At 32.2% G+C, this 9,461-nt stretch overlaps 1 pseudogene; it reads right to left on the reverse strand.

Annotated features, from left to right (window-relative positions):
• Window positions 1–5,847: 5,847 nt before the first annotated feature.
• On the reverse strand, window positions 5,848–8,871 carry LOC136061578 (probable ribonuclease P/MRP protein subunit POP5; annotated as a pseudogene).
• Window positions 8,872–9,461: the final 590 nt, after the last annotated feature.

Consider the following 9,461-nt stretch of genomic DNA (forward strand, 5'->3'; position numbering starts at 1 on the left):
AAGAATTGAAGTTCGTACAAAAGGACTACAAGCTCCCCGTCGACTTCCTAATGCTACCCACCAGTAGAACTTCCTGACACGACCACGCGCAGGCTCCGAATCCACGGACTACTTCTTTCTTGAATTCCTCAATCAGCTACAAGCTCCCGCTTGCTTTTCTTTTAAGTTCCAATGGTTGCAACAGTAATGATCTTCAAGATGTTGAAATAATCTCCACCATGAAAACCCTAAGTTTTGTGTAAAGGAAAGCTCCTCAAAGATCTCACACAGATTCACACAAAACAGAATGTATGAGCAACAATACAATCTGGACTCTCTTCAAAAACGTGGCTAGGGTTTTGTTTATATACCTAGGGTAAAAAATAAAACCCTAAACGTTTAATGAAGTAGGGCTGAGTTGGAAATTCTGCAGAAAATTCAACCTGTGCGAATTTCGATCGATCGAGTCTATTCTTCAGATCGATCAGAGCCAGGCCGAAAGTCCCAAGTACTTCTGCAGCCACTCGATTCCAACTTTACAATATTAAACCAACTTTGAGCAAGTCTAAATAGACTAAATACAATGTTTTGATCATGGTTTGCCAACATTACAAATTAGAGTTCTAAATACATAAAATCCTAAGACCTTAGAACCTAACAAACTCCCCCTTTGGCAATCCGTGACAAAACCCTAATTAACAGCCTCAAAGTTTTACAAATAAAAAGCCCTTTACAAAGATAATGCTCATAAAATTCAATTCAGCCTAACTACTATCCATAGTTGCAAGTGTAGACAGCAGCTTAGTTGAATCAACCTGTATAATCCTGAAATACTCAACAAACGCATAAACGCATGTGTGACAGTAAAGAGTAAAACAACAGGTATAACATTCTTGTAAGATCCACACAACACAAAATAAAGACATATAAAAATGAACAAGTCATAAATATAAATCAATACGCAGTGAATCATAAAGCAGCAAGAATCAATAAAATATCATGTATATCAATCAATGTTACTCCCCTAACATGAATATGCCCAAAAATGATATACAAAGTAACATACAATGCCATATAGCAAATAATGATTTATACACATCATAATGTCACCTTAAATACTCCTAATTAAATTACGGTTATACATATTTGGCATTTGAAAAGCTTATTAATTAAATATTTGTATTTAATTCAAGAGTAAATGGGTTTCCTTAAATTAAACCAATCATTTAATTTCTTTAATTAAAAAAATGCTAAATATGTTAAGTTTAATGCTTCTCCCCATAAACCTATAAAAAAATTATACCAAAAGTGGATGTTTTTTTATTTAACTTCTTTTCATTACATGGTTTTTTTTTTTTTTTTTATTGGAGAATTCATTACGTGGTTTTTAAACTATACATATATAACAAGAAATTAAAAAATTAGTTCAAGTTACACCTGCCTTTACAAGAGTTATACCTATTTAAGGCGAGAGATGCTACGTCTACAACAATTTTACAATATTTTTACAACAAATCACAGGTGGTTAATTGTTATTGGTTCAAATTTGAAACTAACACTAAGATTACTTTTTTGCCCTAACAATAACAACTAATAACAACCTGCGACTTAGGATTTATTGTAAAAATGTTGTAAACATATCATTTCTCATTTAAGGCTATTGATTTCAATTAGATCTAGGAGTAAAAAACACTCATAATAGTAATTAATGTTATCTAGAAATTAATAAATTAGGCATTTACTCTATTATCAAAGGAAAGAAAAGAAAAAAACACAGCATTAACTCTCTAGAGTCTAGTCTCCTCACGTTATCATCTTCTTCCTCTCATCCTCTCTCACATCATTTAAGCTGATAATTCTTCGAAGATTGTGTATTTGAGAAAGGGTAATTAGGAAATATTAAGACCAAGGCAATGTTGAGTCAGATTTTTTTATAAAAAAGAGGTACTGGATTCTTTTTTATACACGAATAGAAAGGCCCTGCCCATAGGAACATCTTAAAAATGGAGTTACCAATTCTTACCCGTCTGGTAATGTTGTTCTAATAATGTTGTTTGTATTTTTTTGAAAATACGTATGAGTGAAAAAGCGTGTAAAAATATGTGTAATATTATTTAAAAATTGAATATATGTTTTTAAACACATATACCAAACGAGCCTCTATATTAGATAAGATGTGGAAGCTTTTTAAAAATATTTAAGGTTAAAATTTTTAAAATGATGTGAAACATTATAAATCTTACACAATCAAATACGTAAGAATCAGACAAAGGAATTTCCTTTTCACAGATGGCTGGGCTCTGCCCCAATCTTTTTACTCAATATACGTTTTGTTTCTTTTAGTTATTAATACAAACTCTTTCTTTTATCTCCAAAAAAATAAAGGAATAGTACTTCTACACAATTGCTGCGTAACGAGTTTATGTGTCAACAAAAAAAAGGTAATATGTGTTCAAGGGTCTACATAATCATATGCATTGCACATGTTCCTTTCTTTTTGTTGTTATATAACTTATTATACAGCAATTGCTGCATAGTATGCAGCACAGCAGCAAAACATTTCCCATAAATTAATTAGGAAAAGAGAGAAAGTAGAAAAATTAAACTGGTTAGTTGGTGTGACAAATAGTAAATGTTTAATGATAATATGAATAATTGACCTTTTTTTAACCGTTAGATCTCATAAATATCTACAGTCTAAAAAAAGTGTTAACTTTTATGAAGTTAAATCAAATGTAAATTGAACTCACTAATATATAAGTGATATTTTCTTAACCTTTAACTATTGAGATTCTACTACCACGCACCCTTAGTGCGATGATCACTCTACAAGTATAAGTGTTTGTGGGGTGTGGGGGGTTAAGGGTGGGGTTTAAGTCTTCAGAAGAGAGTTTCATACACATATATACTTAGATTAGGTTAGAGTAAAAATTTTATCTTGTAAATAAAAAAAATAAAAAATAAATAAAAAAAAAGGAGATTCTTTTATCAAGGGTGTGGATGACTTTTAGGATTTCCCGCCAACCATAATTATTACATAAATATTTATATTTAATTCAAGAGTAATTGAGTTTCCTTAAATTAATTCAATTATTTAACTTTCTTTAGTTAAAAAAATGACACTAAACATGTCAAGTTTTATGTTTCTCCCCCCATAAACCTATAAAAAAATAATGCCAAAAGTGAGGATTTTTTTATTTAACTTTTTTTCATTACATGGTTTTGAAGTTTAAACTATACATATATAACAAGAAATTAATGTATATAAAACATTTTCAAGATGGTTTTTAAACTATAAATATAAAACAAGAAATTGATGTATATAAGACATTTTCCTAATATTTAGCTTTTGAGATTTTTCAAAAATGAGCATTTTCTTATCCTTTAACTATTGAGATTCTACCACATTTCTGTCAAAAAAAAAAAATGCAAATTTTTGCATAGCATTCAATGTGGTGGCAGCAATTTTTCCTTAGGTATTTCCTAGCTCCCATTCTTCTAGTACGTTCATAGTGCGTGTCTTTATCAATAGAAATTCCTGGTACGTCACCTTGGCTGACAAGAGGCACATCTTGATCTTCGTTGCCTTTAACAGAGGGTATGCTCCTCCTCTGACAACCTCTTTCAACCATTACGGACATAGTTTGCTCGTGAAGTTTAGAGTGTCGTATCTCTCTTGCCATTGATCCATTCTTGAACTATTGTGCCTCCTCGAACAAGGCCTAAGGCCCAATATGTATTTGGGCCTACGTCCCCACAGATTCTTTTATCAAGGTTGGGTGCCTTTTAGGATTCCCCACCACCGACAATTATTAGATTAGCATTTTTTTTAAACAATTTTTATATAAATAAATATACCAATTTTGAAGTATAAAACCAAATGGTATTCTTGCAGTTGAAGATCAGCACCTTTTTCATATCCTCAATTTCTCTAGCACTCAAATGTTATGTGAGGCTGCCATGAGAACCAAAAATGATGGAAGCTATACGATTTCTATTTGTATTAAGGAGGAGAGCACTTTTTTCTTTTGTTTTTTGGTGAGGGAAAGGAGGAGAGAAAATTGATAAAACTATACGACGATGAGTTTGCGGAACTAAATTAAAAGGAAAGACATTGTACATTTTGTGAGTTTTGTTTAATTCTTTTAATTTTTTGTATACTCTCTTTATCTATCTTAGGGAAGAAATGAGATTAAGTATATTTATGATTGAAATATTACATTTGCAAGCAAGTTTAAGTTTAAACAATTAATATCACAACATAGAAATGATTTAAGGAAATATCTTTATTCGTAAGTCGTAACCATTGAACGTGTAAATGCAAATATTGCCTTTTTTTTTTTTTTGATAGAAGATGCAGATATAACCTTGATGTTAATAACTTTGTAAATGTGCATGAACTGCTTAAGTAGTCTTTTACTATTATTAATTTTGTAAAGTATGTAGTTTCACCAAAATTTAAATATGGACGTATACAAGCTTTGACATCTATGTCTATTTATTTCAGCCTAAGATATAAATTTTAAATGATTTATAAACACACATAATTTTAACGTTTTTAAGTGGAGTGTATGTTACTATATTGTAAAGTGTAACTTTATTTGTTTTTACAAGGTTGTCTTTTTTTTTTTTTGGAGAAAATTATAAGANTACCTATTAAGATTCTGTAAGGACCTAATTTGGCTCCCTAGCCCAAAAGATGGATGGACTTAGGCCCAAAAAGCCCAAAACAATGAATTTATAGAGAATGAGTTGCAAAACTAGGGTTTAGTGAATTAGTCAACAAATAAGATGGATCTTGATGATAAGAAAATGAAGATAGACAAGTTTAAACTTAAGAAAATCGTCCTCGGCAAAGTTCGAGAAGATTGATTTTTTGTATTGATCCTCAAGTTGGATTACAAGTTTTGTTCTTGATTGCTACAGTATTTTTCTCTCTTTCTTCCGATCCCTCTTTTCTCAAGGGTCCCTTACATTATATATTTCCCTTTCAATGATTTTGGTCCTCCATTTGTTGATCATCCAAGCCACTACTTGAGTGCTTGTCCCATCAGATACCTTCTTTGGCTCTCTGTGAGTTGGGGTAGCTAAGGCAACACTATTCAGGGGTCTTCTCTACATAAATATGGCCAAAAAGTTAATTGCATAGCATTCAATGTGGTGGCAGCAATTTTTCCTTAGGTATTTCCTAGCTCCCATTCTTCTAGTACGTTCATAGTGCGTGTCTTTATCAATAGAAATTCCTGGTACGTCACCTTGGCTGACAAGAGGCACATCTTGATCTTCGTTGCCTTTAACAGAGGGTATGCTCCTCCTCTGACAACCTCTTTCAACCATTACGGACATAGTTTGCTCGTGAAGTTTAGAGTGTTTTTTTTTTTTGGAGAAAATTATAAGATTATGTCTACTGTTAAATAAATAAATAAATAAAAAGATTTTGCCTTTGTAAAATGTAAATAAAAATTATTTTTATTAATCTATACCATACATGGCATAATCATTGGCTTATAATTTATTAAATGGGAATCTAGTGGTCATAAAGAATCATACATGTAATACACGCATCTAGGCAATCAGTTTTATGACAAGAAAAACAAAATTAGAATCTTGAAGATCTAGTGTGCGTTTGTTTAGCTACGCGTCTGCGTTGACGCGTCTGCATTTTTTGACTGGTCACATGGCACTGTTCATGAACCAGTCAAAGCACAAAACGCGTGAATAGTAGTAAGTGAACAGTATTTTACTTTTTAAAAAATATTTTGTTACAGTGTTTTCAGCAATAAGTTTTTAATTTTTAGCAAATAAACGGTATCCAAACATACCCTTAATCAATAAGATAGATACCCTCATGCCCCATAAACAGAGAAATACAGAAACAAAATCATGTTCTGTTGTTCATGTTAAATAACAAAAACAAACACAAAAACACAATTGGCTCCACAGTTCTGACAGCAACCAAACTATACTAAAGGTGGGAAAATCTCCATTGAAACATACAGAGTCCCCAAAACATATATTTTTTTATATCAGTGAGTAGGATAGTAAACCAGAAAATATTTACTAACTACTCAAGCTTAATCTCCGACAAACTGAACTGAATCTCTAGCTAACTGTTAAACTGACTGAAACTAATCATCTTCACTAATCAATACTTACAACGACCAGTCATAGGCCAATATACTCTGAATAACAACGCATCGTTTCTCTTTAGAAACCAAGACTAAACCTTCAATAGAAAAAGACAACTCAGCAGACAATATCCACTCCAAAGCAGCATGTAGCAGCATGTCATTGAGTGGCAGAGTTTATAATCACTGAGCTTTGGTTTTAGTTGAAGGAACAACCTGTAGCTTATCCTCAACCTTAGCTTCATGTTCAGAACTAGTCTCCGTTTTCACACTGAGTAAATTGGAAGAATGACCAGGAGAAAAGCAAAGTCAAGTGGCTTTTATAAACAACACACGTGGCTCATGTGCGTACTGCTTTTCTTTTTGTATTTGCCAACGGTATGTGATGTGAGGATGGAGCACTGTGGAGGAAGGATTTAAATGGGATCAATGTATTGGCGGTGGGCTGAGAGTCTGGGATCCATTGATTAAGCCACCCCCAACCCCTTTGATCTTAGCAATACTTTCAGTGCTCCAAAACTTTGATCTTGTCTAGACAGCTTTGCATGTGCTGAATAGCATCGATGGCGAGACAAGCCTCAACTACAAGTTTGTACTGCTCAAATTTTAGCTCATCATACTTCAAGGCTATATTTCTACAAGCCTTTATACTCCCTGGTAAAAAGAAAAAAATGGTATTATATTCCATTTTGATAGATGAAAAAATCTGATAAATTTTCAGAAAAAAGTTCCGTATGGCAGTACACAAAATTAGATTTGCATCTTTGATACGTTAAACATTAAGAAATATAAGTTACTTAAGTGATTCAAACTATGATAAACACACACACATATATATAAGCATTATCAGCAGGGCAATAGAGTATCCATCTCTCTGTTATTTGAATTACCACTTAGGTCCAATAAGTTAAATAGCACAGGGCAATTTCCAATACTCCTAACCATGGTGATGGCAGACCAAACCTTTTGGTACTCTTCCCTTGAAGCTTTAATGATGCAAAGCTTTGTGGTGGGATTCACATACTTGACTACACATAAACAACAAGTTCAATGATTATTGAAGACATGACACTGTATTGAAAGTAAAATGCAAGTGTGCATAAACAAGAGAAAAGGCAAACTAATAACTGGCAATATGGTACTTACATTGGAAGGATCCAAGTGATGAAGCAAGACCTCACTCTCCAAAGTATACAAGAATGCTGTCTTTGATCCCTTTTGAGACATTAAATTGGGCAATAACGATGGGATCATGCCCAGCAAGATCTCTATTAAGATCCAAGAAAACTTCCACAATCATGAACCTAATTTTAAATCCCACCATAATTCTCTGCCTGGCATAACAATTGTAACATAACACAATTCAGCATGGAGAAGAGGAATTCTTTTGCTTTCTTTCTTTCTTTCTTTCTTTTTAAGATGATAAAAACAAATAACCTTGTACAGACATGATGGGGAATGACTAAATTGATCGTCAATGCAAAAATTGATAAAAGGAATAAATTAAAAGGAAATTTTAGAAGACAAATAAACATAACCATGATTTGGAAGTTCCACTGGTTTGGAACTTCAACAAAATAGTTATATAAGAAATGATACAGAACTTTAGCATAAGGCCTCTACAGAACTATCAAACAAACAGGAAACCATATAAAAGAATTTGAAGGTTTAGTTCTACTCAAAAATCAACTGTAGCACTAAACAATCAACAGGTCAGCGAATAACTCAAAACACAAATGGAAGTAAGAACAAACAGCTTGAAACTCATAACTACACCTAGATATGTAATCCAAAAAACAAATAAACCCATGGTGATCAAGTTAATCGGTTCTTCGGTTTCACCCAAAAACTGACAGAATCTGGTCAAAACCATCAACTGAAGCTAAGGGTCCATTTGGTTAAGCGTTTTGGAAGCCTAAAAGAGCATTTTTAAAACCCAAAACTCTGATTCACAACAGCAACTTCTCATAGTTTTTTTCTACAAAAGCTCATTTTAAACCCAAAACACCGTTTTGCACCAGCTTATACAAACGCACCCTAAATTTAAATTCAAGTTTTGGGTAAAACTGATTAGTGATTAGGGATCCCAAAAATTAGATCTGAATTCCAATATATCTCATACCAACAAACATGCTTAAAAAAATTTCATTCTAATCAAACCTATACTTCAAAAAAAGCTAATCAAACGCAATAACTCAGTTAAATAGTTACTAATATTTTCTTATCAAAATTGAAACAGTACAAAATTCATTCAAAAATCACTCAAACACAGGCTCCAATAACAATCACAATCAAATTCACACAAAAGAAAAATAACATCCACCACTGCGAAAAAACTTACCTTTTTGGGTTTAAAGAAATCGCTGCAAAATTTTCTCAGTAACCCAACAAAGAACTTAAAAAAAAAAATGCTAATCAAAATTAAAACTCTACAAAAAATTTATTCAAATATTACCCAAACACAGTAGTGGCTCCAATCAAATTCACACAAAAGAAAAATAACATCCACCACTACGAAAAACCTTACCTTTAAGGGTTTCAAGAAATCGCAGCAAATTTTCTCTGTAACCAAACAAAGATCTTCAAAAAAAGATTAAACAAAAAAACTCACCGCATCGAGATTTGGATCCAATTGCAACGACAAACCCTAATTCCGCACAATTAGGTGAAACGAAACGACATGTCGTTTCGAAAACCCAAAAAATTTCGGTTTGTCTCATATTGAGATGGTGGACCCGAATCTGAGGCCCAAATCTGAAGTAAATTTTGGTCCATATTTTTATTCCATAAAACGAGGAAGAATTTAAAAATTATAAAAATAAAAAAATAAAAACAAAAATAAAAATAAAAAGAGAGAAAAGTAAACGTGGCCAGTAGCGTAGCATATGGTGGTAGTCAGACGTGTCAAGTGTTGATTGGGTAATAAAAGTCTACGGTCTCATCAACAAGTAAAGAGCGCGTTTGAACCGTTAAAAAAGGTATAAAGATAGAGAGAGAGAGAGAGAGAGAACCGTTGGAAGGACACGAGATGAAAATTTAGATTAATTTAAAGTCCGTCACAGTCGTTGCACTTGCCTCTACATATTACCTACTTTTGTTTTTTGTATATTTAATATATTTATTAAATAAAATTAAAAGTTAGAAGAAAAAGACCAAAAAAAAAATTTTTGAACTTTGAAGTGCCTTTTTCCCAATTATTGTCATTTTGGACGTTTAAATTTTTTTTTTTTTGGGTTCTATTTTCAATTTCTTTTAATATGATAACCTTTCATGATTTTTTTTTTTCTAAAATGTTGCCAAATACATAAATTACATTGTTGTTTATAGGAAAAATATATTATGAAGCTTTAGAGC

The sequence above is a fragment of the Quercus suber genome, unplaced genomic scaffold, assembly GCF_002906115.3.
Source record: "Quercus suber isolate HL8 unplaced genomic scaffold, Cork oak 2.0 scaffold_329, whole genome shotgun sequence".
Classification (NCBI taxonomy): domain Eukaryota; kingdom Viridiplantae; phylum Streptophyta; class Magnoliopsida; order Fagales; family Fagaceae; genus Quercus; species Quercus suber.